The sequence below is a fragment of the Ahaetulla prasina genome, chromosome 1 (assembly GCF_028640845.1).
Source record: "Ahaetulla prasina isolate Xishuangbanna chromosome 1, ASM2864084v1, whole genome shotgun sequence".
In the NCBI taxonomy this organism is placed as follows: Eukaryota; Metazoa; Chordata; class Lepidosauria; order Squamata; family Colubridae; genus Ahaetulla; species Ahaetulla prasina.
In genome coordinates this window covers 227,962,263-227,984,955 of record NC_080539.1, presented here as the reverse complement: position 1 = coordinate 227,984,955, position 22,693 = coordinate 227,962,263, and the positions used below count along the sequence as shown (strand labels likewise).

The window sequence follows — 22,693 nt, the reverse complement described above, 5'->3', positions numbered from 1 at the left end:
GCCTAGTTCTCCATCCTCATCAACTCTTTTAGGCCATTCTTGGAACGATTTCCTAGATCACACCAGCCTATTGCATGTATAACTTCCTGGATCAAAGACTGCCTTGTTGCTTTCTTAGCTACTTAATCTTATTTTTTCTGCCTGTCATTTCAGAATTCAAATAAGTCGCTGTTTTTATAGAACAGGAGTGATTTTTTTTAAAAGAATATTTTTACAGCAGTTTGAAGAAAATCAGTTTGGGAGGGAACTTAATCAGGAAACAAAACTTCTCTTCCATTCTGCTAAATTAGTTTCTCCTCCCCTTAATTGGTCTGTATATTTTATGCTTCTGGTTTGTCTTTGAAAAACTGCTCTAACTGAGAAGCGAGGAAAAAATTAATGAGAGCCACAGGTAATGAAAAACTATGTTTTTGACACTCCCACAAAGACGGCAAGAATTTTGCGGAGATGAGTATGGAAGTAATAAACTTGTAATAAATGTCACAGAGATGGGTGCTTTGATTGGAAGGAGACTCAGATACTCTTCCAGCTGCTGAACCTGTCAGTTATATAAATGAAAATGCATATTGGGAAGAAATAGGCAATAAATCTTTTACTCTAGAGATGAAATTTTGATTGAACATAGAAAAATATGGTAATAAGTAAATTAGCTTCCTGTTATTACTTGAAGGTGTCTTCTTTTCAATACCAGACAGCCTGTTTTAAACATAAAAGCGTATCTCATAAATACACACTTTTTCAAAAGAAAAAATAATAGTAGTGCACATACAACAGATAAAGAGTCTTTTCTTTGAATCTATGCGTATATGATGAAAGTCGAATGCTTTCTCTATTATAGGAGTCAATGATAAGCACTGTATTTCCGTAAGTAAAAATATGGCTCAAAAATGTCATTGATAAGACCCACATTGTACTCAGTGCTCTTAATCCCAAATATCATGGGAGAAATTAAAGCAGAGTTAGTAATATGTAACAAACAATTTCTACTTATTGACAGGATATTATATATTGTCCTGTGGTTAATACCGATTAGAATGTAGATTTCAAGAATGCAGGTATTCTGCACCTATGCACTTACTGACCTACTAGGACCAACAGACATAGAGATAGTTGGCAGGACTCCACATTTATATCCATTCCTTGTCTAAAAGACTCACTTTGTGTGTCTCTAGGAAACACGCCTCCTATTGGTTATCTAGATATTCTGAAAACTTTCATCACTTCCTTTCTTAAAGGAGTTCCCTTTTCTGTTCTGGTCTTGCTCCATAACAAAGGAGAGTATACTACAGAGCTGTGATGCACGAACCTATGGCACACATGTCAGAGATGGCATGCAGTGCTCTCTCTGTGGGCACGCAAACCATTGCTCCAGTTCAGCTCTGCCGCACATGCACGTGTGCCTCCCACCAGCCAGATGGTCTTTGGGTCTCTGCTGTGCATGCGTGGGTAGCGGGGCATGTGCGGGGGAGCTGTGCATGCATGCATGGGGGGCAGGGGGTGGGCAGGGGGCCATGCACGCATGCACAGGGTGCGGTATGTGCGGGGGGCCACGTGTGCCCGCGTCACAGCCACTGCGGGCGCATTGCATTTTGCAGGTTTGGGTATGTGCTTTTGGGCACTTGGTCTGGAAAAGGTTAGCCATCACTGCTATAGAGGCTTAGTTATGTACATATTTGCATAACTGAAGCTTTCAACACAGGTTTTCCTAACATCATGTTGTTTCCTAAATAAAGATTGTCTTTATTTCTTTTTCACGTAAACATCAGCTTTAAGAACATTTTCTTATAAAATGTGTATTCCTAACTTTAATGTTTTTGGCTCCACATTTTTTGACTTTATAAAACCATCTGCTCTCACTTGTTGGAGACACTGGTAATCGAGAGATCCTAAAACTCCTAAACAGTCTTTGCAAGGACTGAGTTCTTTGGCTCAGTTAAAAGAGTTTTAAACTATGATTTTTATAAAAAAACAAAACAAAACAACTCATTGAATCACAAATGGTTGGGTATATGGATGATGTGAAGCCATAACCCCTAATTAACAAACTACAAGGGTTGAATTTATCTAAATCTATCCTATCATTATTGGTTGACTTTTTGTGATATGCTGTGCAAACCTACATACGTTTTCAAGAGTCCATTTAGTCTGCAGTATTCTTGTGCCTTCCTATTCGATAATTGACTTCCAAAAGACTTTCTATATTCCATGAAATCAAATCACTCCAAGTAATACATCTTTGCTATGAGGGAAACTCCCATAGTTCTTTTCCTCCTATATTTATTTCTAGAACTTTGACCCTTGCTTAGCTTTATTACGTTGTGCTTTTATTCCTTGGAATCCTATCTTTTGTGCAGATCATTTATTATTGTCTTGGTTCTTTATATTTGACCAGTTTTGAGAACATTATAGTTTCCTTTTGGCTTTTTTAATTCTCGAGTACTCACTTGCTTCTTTGTCCAGGTCTACTGGAAATCTTCTTATGAAAGTAGCCTGTATTCATTGTTAATAAAGTATCTTCTCTCTGACAGTGAGAAGGAGGATAGTAGTCTACCAGAAAAGAAGTTTGACGGATCTTGCTGTGAAATGAACTCTAGAGGGATTAGTTCATTGTTTTGGGGAGTTAGCAAAGGAAATAAATAGCAAGTCAGGGCACATGAAATGGCAAATAAAATGATGGCTAGGCCAGTGGAGAAAATAAGCAGTATGGTTTGGCAATCAAGCCAGGGTCTAGGACAACTGGCCATGGCCACATTGGCGTCACAACTTCATTGTGGGCCCTTGGCCCAGCTGACCCACTGCAGGCCCCGCCTCACTGCCACAGTCACCTAGACCCGGCTGCACCACCACAGGTTCAATGTCCTGGGTGTCCCTTCACCGTTAGCCCTCCCCTACCTCGTATCCTCCAGCCCTCCTCCTGTTCTGACTTGCAACGGGTAACAAGTAGAATAGGTCACCAGAAAATATTTAGTTTATGATTTGGATATTTTACAGAATAGTCCTTTTAAAAACTGATGCAAAGATAGATACTACAGAATTTTTAGCAAAACAGACTTCTGGGGGGCAATGCCACTTATTATAAGGATACTAACAGTATATTATGGAATAACCAGTTGCAGATGATCATTTAAAAAAATCATTGACTTTTATACATATATTTCTAGTATATATATATATATCACTATATTATTCTAATTATTTTATTTACATATATACTTAGATATACACGTGTACCCAATTTCCTTTCCACAATTTTTGTCTCTTCCTATTTGTTCTACATTAGGATAAGAGAGAGAAAATATGTAAGTATTGATCACCGACGTGAAACTGTTGAAAAGAAGAAAGTGTTAATATTTCTTGTTTTTTTAAAAAAAATCTGTTTAATAAAAATTATTTTTTAAAAATCATTGGCATGTCTTGTACATTCATCTTTTTGTTCCAGTCTAAGAGTGGGAGAACTTCACAGAATTTGTGAGTTTGAAAACTTCACTCGCTATTCTCGTGTTCTCAAAATCTTGATCCTGTAAACCTTCCTGACCCCTCTGAAAAAAAAGATAATATGGTCTATTAAAATAGGAGGTTTACTGTTTTTATTAAAAAGAACATACTGTTGCCTGTTTAAAAGGAAGAGAGGGGGTGAGACAGATTCTGAAGAAATCTCTTCTCTGTCCATCCAATCACTGTGCCCATGGGTTGGGGATAAGGAGGTAACAATATGAAATATCTAGAGGGCACCAATTTGTCTAAATAGCTTGTGATAAACAGAATATATGACGACATAAATACCTTCTTAGTATGTCTTTCATTATTTAAGGGCCACATTCGCAGGAGTTCTATCTAACCCACTATGTTTTTCACCATTAAAGAGATTAATAATGCGGCTGCGCGGGTTATAGAGGGAGCCCCTCGTGGCTCCCGTATGACACCTATCCTGCGCAGGCTGCACTGGCTACCTGTGGCCTTCCGGGTGCGCTTCAAGATTTTGGTAACCACCTTTAAAGCGCTCCATGGCATAGGGCCGGGTTACTTACGGGACCGCCTACTGCTACCGAATGCCTCTCACCGACCCGTGCGCTCTCACAGAGAGGGACTCCTCAGGGTGCCGTCAGCCAGGCAGTGTCGTCTGGCGACGCCCAGGGGAAGGGCCTTCTCTGTGGGGGCTCCCACCCTCTGGAACGAACTCCCCCCAGGACTCCGTCAACTTCCGGACCTCCGAACCTTCCGTCGCGAGCTTAAAACACATCTTTTTATCTGTGCAGGACTGGACTAGATTTTAAATTTATAGGGGTTTTAAATTGGTTTTAATATTTATATTATTTTTTAAGAATTTTGGCTTTTAGAATAAGTTTTTTAATGGTTATTTTAATTTGTACATAAATTTTTATCTGCCTGTGAACCGCCCTGAGTCCTTCGGGAGATAGGGCGGTATACAAATACGAATAAACTAAACTAAACTAAACTAAACTAATAGAGTTCCATGTGGCATGTATAAGCAATAAGCAACAAGAAAATGTATTTGATGCTGTCAAGAGGTAAACTACTAAAATCCTTGTGTCTGTCTGATACTTTATGACCTTCAATTGGGGAGGGAGGGATCATTCTGATAAAGCCACATGAGAGAATCGTGTTATGGAAGAGACTAGTTTACATCTGGTGTCCAATAACCGTCAAGAGGAAAATACTGATTGACTATTGAAGTTTTTCACTTCAGGTCTACATTTGTATTTTCTTTCTCTTTGAAGGTTGTTAATAGGGTTTGACCCTTAAGTCTTGTTGCGGTAGTTACTTGTGAAGATTAAATGACAGATGATGAGCTTCCTCTGTCTTCCACTCAGAAGAAGCATACCATTCTCTCCGCCATTGTGTTCTGTGGGCTGCACAGAATCTAAGGCAATTCCAAGTTCTGAACTTAAGAAGCTTCTTGGATGAAAAGCGAAACATTTTCAAGGAAAAAACCCAAGAAAATCCAGTTCTCTTTTGGAAAAGCACCTTGGGACAACCATGACTTGGGTGATTAAGACTCTCTATAGACATGGGGGACAAATTGTGATTTCTGGTTGTACTTTTAAACCTTAAACAATTTGGGGCTGCATTACATTTATCTTTTTCATTTAACCAAACCAACAGATTGTGAAGTACCCAAGGGTTTGGGTGATGGAAAGAGATTCTAAAATAGAAAGGTAAAAGAACCCAAGAAAGCAGGCCAGTATTTAAATTTATCTTTTAACCTCATTGTACATTATATTAGTTTCCTCTTCTTTTTCCTCCTCCCATTCCTCAACGTTTATATTCTGGATTTATACTTCAGAGACGATAAAGGTGAGATGTACAGCACTGAAGGGCCTAAGAAAATAGCTAAGATATTATACTGCGATAAATCACACAAACTAGATAGTATTCTCTTAGTGTCTTGGAAAAAAAGACTGTAGTCTTGGAAGAACTGGATTACTGCCCAAAGTATGTAGTTTATCATTGCGCACAGCCGCAGCAGCGTTAAAACGGTAGACTGAGTGTCTGGTCTTGCTTTAAAAAAAAAAAAAGATTTGTGCAAGGGACATTGGGAGGAATACATTTCATTAAAATATTGCAATACAAGGTTACTTCAACCTTCTAATGTATACTTTTATCTTTGTAGGATAAGAAAAGAGAATGTGATCAGAGTTTATACTCTGAATTAGAAACATTGTCTTTTGTGTTGGGACTCCAAATGGAGAGATTCATGTCCAGGCTGCCACTTAACCACAAAAATTGCTGGGTGACTTTGAGCCAATCACTCTCTTTTAGTGTAATCCACCTCTCAGGGTTGTTAGGAGAACAAATTATTGGAGACACCTCCCATCACCAGGAAAAGCACAAAGTGTAAGAAAACAAAATATAAGCATATTCTGTACTACCATAGTAGGGTACGAACAAATTAGTGTTGGGTTGCTATTGGTTCTCCAATCTTGATGTGTGAGCGAACCGGTTCGCTTCGGCCATCAATTGGGCCCTCCCACCCATCCCCGCGCTATACATACCTTTATTCCTTTGTTTTTAGCCCATCTGTAAGGCACGGCAGAGTGGATTGCCATGCTTCAGCTGTATTTTTATTCAATGTGCTTGCGCAAAGCGCAAGTTTGGCATGCGTGCAAGCATAGCGAGCATGCACACGGCAATCACATGCAAAGCGCATGCATGAGGCAAACTGGTTAGAACCCACCACTGGAACAAATACTTTGGATTTGTATATAGTATATAAAACTGATTGACTGAAACTATGCAGCTGAAAAAATACTTGTGATATTTTCACCAAAGAATCTTTTTTAAAAACTCTGTTGACAAAAAGTTATTAGGATAGAAATATTATAAAAGTGAGTATGTAGGGCTGCTAAAATTCCTTTTCACAGTTTAACAGAATGATATGTAGGCATTTAAGATTACATGTTTTATTCTACAGCTGAAGATCATTAATCTAGACTGAATCAAATATATTCTATAGTTCAGAACACGACATCCTAGGAAGAACACTACATGAATATTATCCCCATAATGTCTGTCTGTCTTTCTTTCTTTCTTTTTCTTTCTTTCTCTTTTTTTCTTTTTTCTTTCTTTCTCTCTCTCTTCCTTCCTTCTCTTTTCTTTCTCAATGAATTTTGATTCCTGGCAACTTTAAACAAGTCCATGACAACATTTTTGGAAGTGGTTTGCCTGGCCTTTTTCCTAGAAAGAGTGACTGGCCGAAAATACCTCAGTTGGTTTTCATGACTAAGGCAGGATTAGAACTTAGAATAATTTATGTTCTGCTACTCTATCTTTATAATTTTATGTAGCTACGATGCCCTCCTGTTGAAAAATAAAAAATGATTCTCGTGATATATCTGTGGCACATTCAAACACAATGCCTTATATACTGATCTGAATATTTGCATTCAAATAGACCCCACAGATGTGTCTCAATATGACTGTGAGCTAGGGTATATTTTGCCAAATATAAACTAGGTAATGAATTTTACATCTACCTATGTTTAGTGATCATTTAGCAACCGGCACTGATGTGGCAATACTTAATCTGGAATCATAATACTTACAACCCTAGGAAACAATCCAAGTGACTACATCCCAAAGATAACAAATATTATCTTTTGTTGGATCTGTCACCTCTGTTGCAGTGCTTCAGATATTTATGGATGTGGAAAGCAAACATCTGTATTTTGTTTGGTAGGAAAAAATGATCTACAATCCATAAAGATGGTCAACCTGTTTAAATAAATGGAGGAAATTAACCATTGCAATATTTTTTTTTCCAACAAGCTTGGCCTTTTTGCAGAGTTGCCTGGTTTTTTCCTCTACCTCATGGAAACGGGAAGGCATTAGTGTATTGGCTGGCAGCTTAACTGCAATTAAACTTTGGGTGTTCCTCCTGCATTCTAAGTATTCCATTTGAATGAAACAGTAAGTCAGTAACTCTAATTGAATGGTTACTTACTAGGGACTAAGGTTTATTGCACTCCATGGGACCTATTTCTGTGTTAATATGAATAATACTCAATTTAATTTTTAAACCTCTTAAATGTGCTTAAAATGGATCTACAGTTATAGGACCCTGTTATTGGTATTGAGTAGCTTCATCCTACACTGAAAGCCACTTCAGGAAGGCTGCCATTTTGAAAAAAAAAATGGTGAAAAAAATCATTTAAAAGTAAATCAGAAAAGTATAGAGTTTCTGTCAAACTATTAATCTGTTTTCCCCCCCAAAATCTTTATGTAGTATTTAGTGGGGACTATGGTTAATGCTTGCGCAGTTCCTAATTTTTCACCTGATGAATTGATTAACGGCAAAATCTGATTAATACCCATCACTCTTTTTGCCACGACACTTAATGGAAGACAGCTAATATTCCTGTAATAGTGAAGAACCTGCCCTTATTGCTGCAGCTACCAATATGGCTTGTGAGGTGTCAAAAAAACAACACCACCCACCTCTTTTATGAAGCTAATGCTATTGCTGCAGGATTTTTTAAAAAATCCCGGAACTTTTATTTTTTTAAAAAATATCTAAACTCTTATAGGAGGATGACTTCCACAAACAAGAACAGTGAGACAGGTAGGGCATTAGAACTATCCTCATTTTTTTACATTTCTATTTCTTTTCCAACACGACCATGATGGTGGCTTCTTCATCTCAATTACTTTTTGTTAATTTAAATAATTTTGCATTTGTTGATAAGAGTGAGAAATGCCTCTGGTTGTACAACCTGATCCTGACTTATTTAATATTAGTGTTGTCCCAGCTTGCTATTTCTTCCAAGCTTTGTAGAGAAAACACTCATATTAATTTTAATTAACTAAAATGAACGATCTCAGCAGGTGGCAGCATTGGCCAATGCTGTCTCTCTTTGGCAGGTAGGCAGGGTCAAGTCTTGGTTAATCCTTGAGAAAGCACCAGGAGATGTCAGGGTTATAGACTTGTTGGAGGATCCCAAAACCTTTGGAAGGCAGTGGCAAACGATTTCTCTAAGATTGCCAGCAAAACTGCATGGATACAGTCAACGTGTGTGAAGGGGCTTCTTACTTAAGGAACCCAGAAGCACTTGCCCATCATGGCTTGCCTCAAAAAACTAATTAGGGTTACAGGGGAAGCTCTTGTTCCCCTTTTGCCTGACAGCAAGTTCTGCTCACCAATCGATTACATCTGCTTATTTCAGCTGTCTCACTCTTTTTCTTCCCGGCCAAATGGGTTAGGATTAGGGCATTGATCACTGGCTGACAGTTATCTCTGTGAATTTATGTACCCACCCTCGTTATTCCAACAAGGATATCACATTAATTATGTTCACAGCAGGTCAAAACTTTTTCAGACAGGTTTTTACACTTGGCGCCAAGCGGGGGGAAAAAAGAAACAAGAGCCAGAGCAAGAGGCAAACGTGATACACTATACAACAGTTTGGGGAACTGAAACACTCCGTAAGACAATACAGAGCCCCTCTTTAATGATTGACGGGAGAACGCTATGGACGCACCCACAAAATCGTAAGAGTCTTTACTTCTGCCTATAAAACGCAGGTCTCCAGCCTCCTGCCCTCAGGACAAAATTCACCGTCCTTGGCAATCGGCTATATTGTTTCGGTTGATTGGAAATGTAGTTCCAGGATCCCCTGAAGATGCCAGTGGAAAGTTGCTGTACACGTGTAATTATTGCAATTAAATCTTACTAAAAGCCTTTGGGGTTAATTGCCGAGGAGCAGGCGCAGAAAGCTTGGGTTTGTTGCATTCAGAAGCAAACCTTCGGTTTCCAATTTTTTTTTTTTAAAGCCGCTTGTCCTGCGCTACGATCCAATCCTAAGGGGAAGGGAGGGAAACCAGAAGCCACAGCAGGGCAGAATGACATTCCTACCGTGAAACCAAAGGGGAAACGGCTCTGTATACCATGCAACGTACACACGCCTTCCTAGAGCCATGCTTCCCGCGGCAAAACTCTAGATCTCAAGAGTCATTAAAGAAGCAGGTTCCATTTTAGCAAGCAAGGCAGGTTTACATCGACGGGGTTGTACGCGAAAGGGACAAAAGGAGAAGCTCTCGCTCTCTCTGTGTCTCCCCCCGCCTCCCCCAGAGACTCACTGGGCGCACCAAAGCTGCTCAAAAGAGCTAAAAGGGCGGGACGGTTACGTAAACGATCCCAGCAGCCCGAAGGAGAAGGCGGGCCGGCCTCCTTTGCTGGCAGGAGGAGGGCGCAGAAGGCAGAGCGTAACCCATTTGCTGCCTCACTTCCCTGGGCGGAGAGAAAGAGAGAGAGAGGGTGAGGGGGGGTCGATTACGTAAAGGCTCCAGCCCAGCTTCAGCCAATCCCCTGGGTGATTTTTAAAGGCGGAGCCGGAGAGAAAGGGGCGTGACTTAGGCGAGCTGCCTCGCTCCCGTGCCGTGGTTTGATATTATTAGTAACAGCCCCGGCAGCAGCAGCAGCAGCAGGCGCCGCCGCCGCGGTGTGGACTGTGCTCTCGTTTCATCCCGGAGAAGGAGGGAAGCGAAGCACCCCCACCCCACCCCACCCTTCCCGAGCAGCGGAGCAGAAAGCGGGCCGAGGAATCCGCGAGATGAAGAAACCTCCTCTGGCCGCGCTGGAAATTTCCCCCCGTCAGGCGTGTCCTTTTTAATCGGGGGATCCAGTGGGAGAGGAGAGCCGGGCTTTCCCTCCAGAGCGGCAGCGCGACGGCGAGGCGAGCTGACTTCTTGGCAGGTAAGCCGCAAAAGGGCGGCCGGGGTGGGGGGTGGGGGGGTGGGAAGGGAGGGAGAGCGGCGGGGAGTGGCGAGAGCTACCGATTGCCGGCGCATCTCCAAGGCAAAAGGGTAGCGGAAGGAGAGAAGTGGGACTGCCTGCACAGGGTCCGTCTACGTGTCGGAGGTGGGCTCTGACGGAGGGGGTGTTGGCAGGGCAAGCGCCTTGAGAAAGGGGGACAACAACCCGCAACTTTGGCCAGCGCGTCTGCTCCGGTTGCGAGAAGCGTTTTGCGCGGCATCACCCGGGCTCCCCCGGCTGTGGTTTGCAGTGGCGCGCAAGGCCGGTGGAGCCAGCGGTAACTTTCTGCTCGGTTTTTTGGAGTGGGGCTTTTTTTGGGGTGGGGGGAGCCACGGGTGTTGGGAGGCTTCAGTCGTGATGTGTGTGTGTGTGTGTATCGGCTGATGAGGAGCAGCTATCCCGGAGGCAGGGTTGGAGCAGCTGTTTTGGAAGGCAAGGGAAGAAGAAGAAGAGCGGGCGCGATCACTTCGTTTTTCTTTTCTTTTTAAATGAAATGAATCTGCTTGCTGGTACGAAACGGCCCCTCTCCTTAAAAGGAGGGTGGCTTGGCTGAAGCTTGGCGCCTTCGCTTTCTTTAAGGCCGAGGGAGCTATATAGCAGGGCTGGTCTCTTGCCCAGACCCAACGAAGTACGCAGTAAGGTTTCGCACGGGACTCCGTGCTTTTTCCCCCCCTCTCGGTCTCTTGCACCTAAAAGACGCGAGCCGGCGATCACAGTGTTGCCTGCCTTGGAAAGGTAACCGGGAAAGAGTCTCTCCTTTCAATTTCATCTGTCTGGATGGTTGTGGCTTGAGGGCAAAGCGTACTGCTGCCTTTTAGCCACAGCTGGTGCCGATTGTCTGCTGGCTTGGCTGCGGATCATGGACTCAGGACCGGGTGGGCGGATGAAAGGATCAAGAGAGGCTTAAGCACTTAATGTTCCTTCCTTTCTTTTTCGCTGGGAGATTGCTACTGCGGAGGAATTTGTCTCACTGGCATGGCTCTCCTTCGCATCATGGTTCCTTTTTAAATACTGGGTAGTGAGGAATCCTTAGAGTTGGGGGGCTGCTCGGGATTTTCTGTACGGTCGAGCACTGGGTTCTGGTTTTTCGTTTTTTGTTTTAATGTCAGAAGTCAGCAGGGGAATAGTTCACTGGTGTCCTTGAACACATCTTAACTCCTTTCCCTTGATAGTAAGCAAACATCATTACAGTATTGATGCCTGTCCAGAATTGCCATTTCTCTCCTTGCCGATGTATTTGAGCTATATTTTTTGGATTTCGAAATTTACTATTTTGGTTGCCCTGTGATCCTTTAAAATCTTTGCATCCCCCCACCCCCCCAACCATCCTCTACTTCCCAATTTCTATGAGATAATGCAGCTAAGGTCTATTGTGCTCCTAAGTAGAGCTATTTATAAAGCATGCAAAAATCTTAACCCCAAAGTAAATTATATTCAGAGAAACGGGGCTGTATACATTTTACAAAGATTTTGGAATCAAATCAATATTGTGTATAAAAGAGATGTAGTTGCATCCATGAATTGGATATAGTTTGACACTCCATCCAGCAAATACATTCAAATTTTAGTAGATCTTCATGCCTAGGTATTCTTGGGTTTTCTATGTATATATTCTATGTACATTAGCTCAAAGCAAATAGTGAGTCTTCTTTATAAGTAAGTGTGCCTATAAACTTCATGGGCACTTCTGAGTAAATATGGTAAAATCAGATAGTTAAGCTGCAGTCTATCCCCATAATGAGGAAATAGGTATAAAAACTGGGTGTGTTTCTGTCTGTATGTTTTCTTCTCAGTCCTTTATAAAAGGAGCAAAATCCCTGTAATTATTTAAATCTATGAGGATGCTTGCCATTCTAAAGAATTTTAAATACAGAATAAACTAATTTTGAAGGTGATTGACATTGCTTAAATGAGCTCTTGAGAATATGAGATCCAGCAATACATTTTTGTAAATCAGTGTTCAGAAATGATACAATTTAAGATGACGTATTTACCTATTGGCCATAATACTAAAAGGAGGCATTTCAATATTTTGACTACAGGCTGCTAGTAACTGTATGGTCTATGAGTGGTGATCTCACAGGAGAGAGCAGCCATGAAATTGCTTCCCCCCCCCCCGCCCCCCCCAACCTAGTTGTAAAGCAGGATTGTGTACTTGATTACATATTACTTTAAGGCCTCACTTTTTTGACTTATTAAAAAATGTTAAGTAAGGCTACATGTTTTTGTTTTTGTTTTTAAATTTATGCTTATATAGCAGAAAGACATTAAGATGAAACATATCATCTAGATTTATATGTAATACATATAGTTGAGACTACTCCTGGTCTAGGAAAAAGAAATGCCATGAAAAGAATGAGTGTAGCAAAATAAAGCTGGTAATGAGAATGGTATACTATATAATTTGTTTAGGATACCATCTTAATTAAGTCTCTTGAGAATGCACCTGAGATCCTGTGTTGGAGATTATTTTCTATGTTAACTGGGGAGTTGGGGGCATTCTTACAAACATAATTTGTGATCCTTGTCATAACTCCAGGAATATCTGTACAGATAATGAATATTCCAGGGAAGAATACGTTAGCAAAGACAACTTTGCTCCTCATGAGTAGTTATTTTCCATTTCAGAGCAAAATCTGTTGGAGTGGAATGTTTTTGACTTTGAAGTCTAATAGTCCAGGGTTTCAGTTTGTTCAGGACAAGGATAAAGAAGGACTTACGATTGCTATTGGGGGCCCATTTTGAATTACGATTGCTTTAATTCCAACTAGGTAGTCCTCAACCTATGACTGCAATTGAGCCCAACCTTTCTGTTGCTAGATGAGACAGTGGTTAAGTGAACTTTGCCTCATTTTATCTTTCTTGCCACAGTTAAGTGAATCACTGCAGTTGCTAAATTAGTAACACGGTTGTTAAGTGAATCTGGCTTCCCCACTGATGTTGCTTGTCAGAAGGTCACAAAAGGTGAACATATGACCCCAGGGCACTGCAACTGTCATAAATATGAGTCAGTTGCCAAGTGTCTGAATTTTGATCACGTGACCGTGGTAGGGATGCTGCACGATTGAAAGTGTGAAAAATGGTCATAAGTCACTTTGTTCAGTGCCGTTGTAGCTTCAAACAGTCACTAAATGAACTATCGTAAGTCAAGAACGACCTGTATGCAAGTAGGGGAAGGTTGATGGAAGTTGTGAGTTACAAGAATTCTTGAGAATGTCCTGTAATGTAGGAAATGATGTTTTGATAGAAGACAGTTGAAAACATATGCATAGTTTCTGAAGTCAGCATAACCCCTCACAATGCTTTTATATCTTTTAAACAAATATTCTCTCTACAATTCCAAACACAATTATTAGAAGAAACTACCACTATTATTCAATAAGTCACCCTGAACTCTGGACATATTTTTCAGTAAACCAATTCAGTCCTTGATTGCATCATATTATGATGTCTTTGTAATTGCTTCAGAAACCAAGATGTCTGATTTAATTTTTGGTTCAGTTCTCGTCCAAGCTTACATACAAAGGCACATTGTTCAAGGCTTTCTTCCCTTTAAGATAGAGTTGACCTTTCTGGTGTGCATGGCGAATGTATTTCTAAGGTTTAGCTTTAAATATTTTATAACCTCAGTCAGCCTTGTGTATTTAAAGCACCTTACACAGGTGTTAAGCATAATATAAGGATGGAGCTACAGTCCTAAGAAATGATTCACTTTGGTCTTGAGATGGCACCTGAGGTCATGTTGTGTTCTCATATGAATGGGCTAATTTGCATTAAGAGCCAGTTTGATGTAATGGTTAAGGCACCAGGTGAGAAAGTGGGAGACTGAGGGTTCTAGTCCCTCCTTAGACCCCAAGCCAGTTGGGTGACATTGGCCAATCACTCACATTCTCTGCCTTAGGAAGAAGGCAACGTCAAATCACTTCCACAATCTTGCCAAGAAAATTTGCAGGGACTAATCCAAACAGTTACCAGGAGTCAATACAGGTAGTCCTCGACATATGACCACAAATGAGCCCAAAACTTCTGTTTTTAAGTGAAACATTTGTCAAGTGAGTTTTGCCCTGTTTTATGACCTTTCTTGCCACAGTTGTTAAGCAAATAACTGCAGTGGATAAGTTAGTAACCTGGTTGTTAAGTGAATCTGGCTTCTCAATTGACTTTGCTGGTCAGAAGGTTGCAAAAGGTGATCACATGTCCTTGGGACACAGCAATGGTCATAAGTATGAACCAGTTGCCAAGCGTCTGAATTTTGATCACACGATCATGGGGCTGCTGCAAAGGTTGCAACTGTGAAACAAAGTCATATGTCACTTTTTTCAGTGCCGCTGTAATCTTGAATGGTCACTAAATGAACTGTTGTAAGTTAAGGGCTACCTGTAGTCACTTACCCCAGTTTGGATTAGAGTTTCTGTGGATATACTTAATCATATAATACTATTAGGCAATCAGAAAAATCCCATTTTTCTGTTCAGTCACTATCCAGAATATTACAATTGCAGGCCCATTTGAAATTCATAGTGGTATGCGCTCTCAGCTATGATGGCTTTAGTTTCTCCATATGGAATTTGAATTGCCACATTAAAGCAGCTTTTAAAAAAAGTTACATTATTTTCTATTTTTAATCATTATGCTATTATATTCTTTTGTTCATTAGTTATAAATGTGGTTCTCAAATGAATATTTGTGTTGGACATATGGTTTTGAAAAGCAGAATCATCCAACTAGAACTATCATACATTTTTCTGTTTCAGAATAGAGAGAAGTTGGATATCGAGGTGTTTTTAGTTGCTTGAAAATACTAAAGAGGAAAAAAAAAAGATTAAGAGGACCCATAATCAGAATAAACCCCTGTTAGAAAGGGGGGGGGGAATATTGATTAATAATTATTTGACTACTGAATTGTTTGACTTAAGTTTGAATACAATCTCCTCTTTCATGTAATTTAATTTTGCTGTTATTAATTTAATGTGAGCTATATTTTATTCTGGTGTACTGCAATCATTTAAAAGTGAATGTATTCATGATAAAGTATATAAATGTAACTCATTTATTTTGGCAAAGATTTTCTCTTTTGTGATATAAGTGGGTGTTCACTGAATGGATTTCTTTGCTGTCACTAAACTATTTTAGAAATGTATGTATGAATGATCTTTCATACCTTCATAGTACTCTGATTGAAACAGTTTCAGGATTTATGTATTCAGATGTAACTGGAAAGTTTAACGTGTGTTTGGCAGCAGGCATCTTAATATATCAGATATTTTGTTTGCAACCTTTTAGAAAAAGCTGTCTCAACGTTTAGTGAACTGGTAATAGATTTAAAACCCTTAAAAGTAATTGAACCTCTAGATGGAAGAGTCTAGTCCTGTTATTGCAGAAGCCAATAAATAAATAAATAAAGCACTTGTCTAAATTCACTGATAAAACAGAATATTTTGTCTCACTTATTTAAGCAAAGGAAAGATTGTGATAAATATTGCTGTTACCCTGTGGCTTCCCTTTCCTGCCTCCCACAAGCCTTCACTGCTGTTTAAAAGGCTCCTATTTTAAATCCTTGATCTGCTACTTAAGAGATTACACTGCCCAGATGCATGTGTTCAAAGCAGGATTTCTGAATCATAATAGTTGTATAGAGGACAGGCTCTTGACAGTTGCTGCTTGTTGAAATTTGGCATCAGAAGACCCCCAATTTCCTTGATTTGTAGTCACTATTAGGATGGTGGGCTAATCTAATCAGTGTACAGATTTGTGTCTACATAAAAAATACGTTGACAAGGATTAACATATGCAAGTCTGAAATATTTTAAAGACTTGTAGTTTGACTTCTACCTCAAATGGTGGGAAGAATATTTAGCGTGGTTTTGGGCAAGTTATTGTCATACAATATATCAATGGTTTAATCATATGCTTCCCCCCCACCCCTTGGGGACTAGAATGTACAGAATGTATCAAGAGCCGTTGTGGCCCAGTGGTTAAAATTCAATATTGCAGGCTAAATTCTGCCAACTGCCAGGAGTTCAATTCTGACCGTTCAAGGTTGAGTCATCCTTTCATCCTTCCGGAGTTGATAAAATGAGGATCATTTTACCAACTTCAGAAGGATGGGGGCAATATGCAGATGTTGTAAATCACTCAGAGTGTGCTGTAAAGCCGGGGTCTCCAACCTTGGCCACTTTACAACTTGTGGACTTCAGTTCCCAGAATTCCTCAGCTAGCATGGCTGGCTGAGGAATTCTGGAGTTGAAATCCACAAGTCGTAAAGTGGTCAAGGTTGGAGACCTGTTCAGAGCAGTATATAAGTCTAAGAGTCAGTGTTAGTATATATATATAAAACAGCCCATGCCTTGGTTTTGAAGAGAAACAAGCTTTGAAGGGTTCTCAAAGCCAGTCAGCAGCAACTTAAAACAGCGTCACGATTTTTCTGGGATTGTCCGGAGGCCTCCACTGGTGTGGTACAATTTGGGGAAGAGATGCCAAAGGGGTTGGCAGCAGGTACTCAGTGAATACAAGTGTGCCAAGTTATCTTTTCTCTCTTAAATCTGAAATTCTGTTATATATATAGATATATACACACACACACACACACACACACACACATCTCCAAAATTATTCCGGCTTCCTCCATTTTAAAGATATTGTCTTAGAAAAATTCTTAAAAGTATACTTTCTGTGGTGGAGAAATTAGAGCAGATAGAATGGTATGTCAGAATCAGTTCAATGTAGTGGTTAGGACATCAGGCTAGAAAGAGGAAGGCTGTGTGTTCTAGTCCTGCCTCAGAGAGCAAACAAACTGGGTGAACTTGAGCTAGTCACTCTCTAGGAAGAAGACAGGGGCAAGCCACTCCAAAGAAATGTGGCCAAAAAACCCTGCAGAGGCTAGTCCAGGCCCAGACCCAGAGTCAGTACTGTCCTGAGGGCATCAGTCAATTGATCAATCAATCAAATCAATCAATCAATCAAATAGAATCTGTTTCCTTTTTTTCTATATCTTTTAGAGGTGACCATCTCTCTATGCAATCTTAGCAGGCCATAACTGACCCTCTCTGTCCCCAGACAATCTCATCTAGGCCATCACTCTGCTAAACAAATAATTCCCTCAACACTGTCAGACTATTTACTGAATCTGCACTACTATTAATCGTTTCATAGTTCCCATCACCAATCTCTTTCCACTTATGACTGTATGACTATAACTTGTTGCTGGCAATCCTTATGATTTATATTGATATATTGACCATCATTTGTGTTGTAAATGTTGTACCTTGATGAACGTATCTTTTCTTTTATGTACACTGAGAGCATATGCACCAAGACAAATTCCTTGTGTGTCCAATCACACTTGGCCAATAAAATTCTATTCTATTCTATTCTATTCTAGACCAAGAATAGGAGCCTCCTCACCCTCACAGTACAACCCAACCTTCCCACCTCCATCAGCTGATGATCTCAGCATTCCACCACCTTCACAATCGGCTTCCTCATCTCTGCTGCATGAGCCACTTTGCGAGTGGTGAAATTCAATTTTTTTTACTACCGATTTACTACCGGTTCTGTGGGCATGGCTTGGTGGGCGTGGTGTGACTTGGTGGGCATGGCAGGGGAAGAATACTGCAAAATCCCCATTCCCTCCCCACTCTGGGGCCAGCCAGAGTGGGGAGGGAATTTGCTGGTTCTCCGAACTACTCAAAATTTCCACTACCTGTTCTTCAGAACCTGTCAGAACCTGCTGGATTTCACCCCTGTGTTTTGCTGAACAATAGAAATAACCTCAGGGACAAGGGCTTCCCCCAAAGTAAATCAGATCCTTAGGACTTCCTACCTTGAGGTCCTCAAGTTCTATCAAAATTTTTGCTTTCCCCATTGTTTGTATAGCAGGCATGCATTGATTGTTGCAATAAACATGGTTCTTCTCTTCCGTAATATACCCCATACTTCTGAATTTTCTATGATATTTTCATCTAGCAGTTGGTTTTAGATTTTGGCACTTTATTTCCCCCACTCCCCCCGAATACATCTATATAATGCTGGCAATCCTTATGATTTATATTGATATATTGACCATCATTTGTGTTGTAAATGTTGTACCTTGATGAACGTATCTTTTCTTTTATGTACACTGAGAGCGTATGCACCAAGACAAATTCCTTGTGTATCCAATCACACTTGGCCAATAAAAAAATTCTATTCTATTCTATTCTATTCTATTCTATTCTATTCTATTCTATTCTATTCTATTCTATTCTATTCTATTCTATATCTCTGTCTGTCTCTGTCTCTCTGTCTCTCAGAGAATGATAGCTGTATACAGATTAGAAAGAACAATCTTTCAGTGTTGTGCCATGTATATTCAAAGAACACAAATGATAAATTGAAAAGTTTAAATACTCTTTTTCCAGTTTTCTAAAAAAAAGAAACATGATGTTCCTGAGTTAGCAGAACAGGTCAGTACAGGCAGTTGTATTGATTTTGGAATTACAGTCATAAGTTGTGGTTGTTACATGGGTGACCATGCAACCACACCTGATTTTTACAGCGGTTGTTTTACCAAACATTTTCTTCAGTGGGGTTTTTTTTGGGGGCGGGCGGAAACAGGAAGTAAATGGTTGAAACCGACGAAAACTGCAGAAAACCATTGCATTGTGACTGCAGGATGCTGCAAACGGCTAGTTGCTAACTGCCCAAAATTCACCCATGTGATCGTGAGAGGAATGCGACTGTTGCTGTAAGTTGCTCTGTGGAGATCTGTTGTAACTTTGAATGTTTGCTAAACAACTGTTCATTAAACAAAGACCAACCTGTATGTCTGATTGTCAGCCAGGTCTTGAAAGTCATCTAGCAGCTCTTAGTTCCTTGACTGTAATGCATGAGAAATTGGAAGAAGTCACATTCTGGCCTCTCTTTCCCTGTCCTCCCATTTTAATCCTAAATATTATCTTGCATTTTGATCAGAAGTAGTTATTTTCTAGTATGTAAGTATTTGCAACTTTCAGCTGGGATTATAAAGACTGAGCAGTTTTTCCCCCCTGATTCATAACCAAGAGAGAGAATGAGCTGGCTTTAAACATTTTATATATAAGTAAAGTGTAAGTTTGTGCAAATCTTTAAAAGAAGTGATTTGGAATGTGGGGATGCATGCAAAGCACTTCCTTTTGAATTCTTAAAGCAACCATGTCTTTTTCCCCCTCCCCGACTTGTAGGGCTGCTTTGTAAGCTGATCTCTGTTGAGTCTGAATGCATGTGTAAGCACAGCTAATTCACTCTAGTGGGAAAAATGCAGAATTAATGACTATATACTCCTAGTGGAGTGTGCAGCTTCTGTGTGTCAAATGAATAGTTCTGAATCAAGAAAATTGAAATTTCTTGACCTTTAGAGTGCCCTCATTATGCATTTGAGGTAAACCTGCTTTCTATGCATTTATTCCTTGCTAATCAAGGAACGTATGGCGATGAAATGGAAATATAGCTGTAGACACTACTGTCAAGTGCCTGTGCAAACTATATTTGAGAGACTAGATTTAAAACTTGCGGCCAAAGTTATGGCATTGCAAGTAATATAAACCAAGTACCTACTGTCTTGTTTGTAAAAGCAAAAATTATATTTTCTATTTGAATGTGGTTGTTTAATCGTTCTACATACAACCCATTCTTTTTCTAAAAACCTTCAGATTTAGTTTTATGAACTTGATTGGAAAAATTTTCCTAAACTTCGGAGAAAATATGATTTGTCTGGTATAACACAAAATCAAATCTAATCTAGAGATAGATAGGCTTTAAAATCTTGGTTGCTTGAAAATATCTTTTCAGCAAGCTGTGTCAACCTGTAGGCTACATTTGAAAGCCCCACCTTATAGACTTGAAAGACATATGAGACCTTGATTGCAAAGGATGGATTTCCACATTCCAGTGGGCTGCTTAAATCCCATTGAGTTCCACAGGCTCTAATAAGATGAGGGGAATGCATATCAAAGATAGATTGACTTCAGTTTTTTGTATTCATGTGCTTGATTTTAATAGTTTTAACATTTTTTATTTTGATTGGGAAATGCACAGTTTGTTATATGGGCAGCTATATAATGTTTTAAATAAATAATCAATAAATCCATCAGCTAGGGGATGTTGAAGTCTGTCTATATAATGGCAAAATGTTCCATAGTATGGATTATGAAAGCAACATTTCCTGCTGGAATTTTGTGAGGGAAAATGTCTATTGTCAGGATGACAAAGAACCATCCTGGGAAGTTAAATTATGTAATTATCTAATGCTTTTGTGGGAATAGCCAGTTCTTCATGGATGCAGGTGTGTTTTATTTGGCTATAGATGAATATGAAAGGAAGTTGTGTGCTTATCACAAACATCATACATGGGATAATACATTTCTTAACACTGCATTTTCTGAAGTCAAACTTTTTAATACATACTCAGGTTGATGGATTATAAATTTATTTGTATGTAGTTCCATCTCCCTTGGGTTGAACAGCATTTTTAAAAAATTATATTCAACATATAGCCACAATTTTTGCCACCTCAGCTGCAGTATGTTTTAGAAATGCTATACTAGAGCTAAAAGCTACAGGTTGAAAATTATTAGAAAATATTTTAAGTTTAAGATGGTTCTAATCTAAGTATATGTTAATTTATTTCCCCCCCAAAATCCAGTTTAATTCACCATATGAAGACTGCTAAGCAACTAGTGGTATGTTGTCATATCTATGAAATAAATATATGTATCTTAAACTAGTGGGAATTAAATGATAATATATACTTTTTTTCTTACAGCCTGTGATATTATTTTCCAAGTGTTACATGATGAGGTTTGACTGCATTTCATCTTAGGGCTTGAAATCCTGAAGCCTGTCAATCAGTCAGCTAGTATTGGCATCCATCAGTATTTCTCAAACTTGGCAACTTTAAGATTTGTGGACTTCAATTCACAGAATTTCCCAGCCAACTGACCCTTCTTACAGTAAGGAAGAAAACTCCTGAATGATAACGGTTGGTTCCTGCTTCAGAAGAATAGTGTTTCTTGCAACAAGCATTAACGTTTTAGTTTACATCCCTGTGCCCAGAGTAGTAAATTTATTTGCAGTGTATAAAGCACTGTTGATAGGAAAATGATCATATAGAAAGCGTCTGTGGTAAAACACTAGATTTGAAGCAATAGGGTAATGCTTAATACAGAGGTGGGCAATCTCTTCTAGTTGTTTAGGATTTCAAATTCCAGAAGCTTCACCCATCATCGTCAATGACAAAAGTTGTGGGAGTTGTAGTGAAAGTCAGCAGTTACTTTGTGAAATAATTCAAAGTTGCTACTTTTAAAAATAGTATTCCAAATTAAGGTGGAACTACTTGCTTAGGTGGACTTTCCTGCTTCTGTTTAGTCAGTAGAAGCTCGTGGCAAATTCTCTCCATCATACCCCACAAAGCCGCTTTGAAACATTTGAGAACCTTCTCTAGCAGTCTTTGAGTTTTTCCACTGAATTGTTCACTGCTGCAAAGGAGCATCAGATTTCATTTTTTATTTTTCATTTCATGAAAAATATCATGAAATGATATTCATTTCATTCATTTCATTTCATTTTTTAAAATATACAGTAATTAAGCTCTAGCATAGAAAATGTGTGATATATTTTTTTTTGCTACCATACCTGAAATAGTGGTGGAACAATTATTTTGAACTGCATTAACCTTGCTGTTGTGTTTATTAGTATTATGGTGTCAGTTTTGGTTTGCAATTACTATACCTGAGCACATCAAGTGTCTTTTCAGGGCTCTGAATACTTGATATTTAAATGCTTCATTTCCCTCTCATTTTTAAATAATTTGATGCTCCGTTCTCTTTTTAGTTTAATTGTATAGTAGTGTTTATGGGGACTCCAGTTAAATATTTTGGGACTCGATCTTTATTGTCTTTTATGTTCTAATTAGGTACCTTTGGTGCAGAGAAGTGGTTTGGCTATACATTTTCTGCCTGTTTTGATTCAAGTGAGAGATTTTGAGTTGATCCTTGATACAGATTTTAGAAATCAGTGTAAAAAATAAATGTGTGAGAAGCATAACGAAATATAAATCCAACTCACTTCATATTTTTGAAATAGTTTTTAAAAATGTAATTTTATAATTTAAAATAATGTTTTATATAGCAGTGTTGCTATTTATATGATAGAGTTGGCATGCTTCAAGTCCCATCGCTTAAATAGTGTCCTCTGGTAAATACCATGTGATATCATTTATTTACATCTTTATTATTTTTTGTAAACAATTCAAGACGATGAGCATATCTAATGCTCCTTCCTTCTCCTGTTTTCCCCACAACAATAACTTGTGAGGTGAGTTGGACTGAAAGAGAGAGTGACTGGCCTAATATCACTCAGCTATTTTTCCCCGTTAAGGCTGGACTTGAATTCAGAGTTTCCCGGTTT

The 22,693-nt window shown here is 39.4% G+C and overlaps 1 protein-coding gene across 1 annotated transcript in view; it reads left to right on the top strand.

The window, feature by feature from the left end:
* Positions 1 to 9,914: 9,914 nt before the first annotated feature.
* Positions 9,915 to 22,693, top strand: part of GALNT13 (polypeptide N-acetylgalactosaminyltransferase 13) — a 248,906-nt gene continuing 236,127 nt past the window's right edge. Inside the window, exon 1 of the mRNA XM_058192641.1 lies at positions 9,915 to 10,210. The gene's annotated coding sequence lies outside the window, so the exon portion shown is untranslated. The remainder of the gene's footprint in view (positions 10,211 to 22,693) is intronic.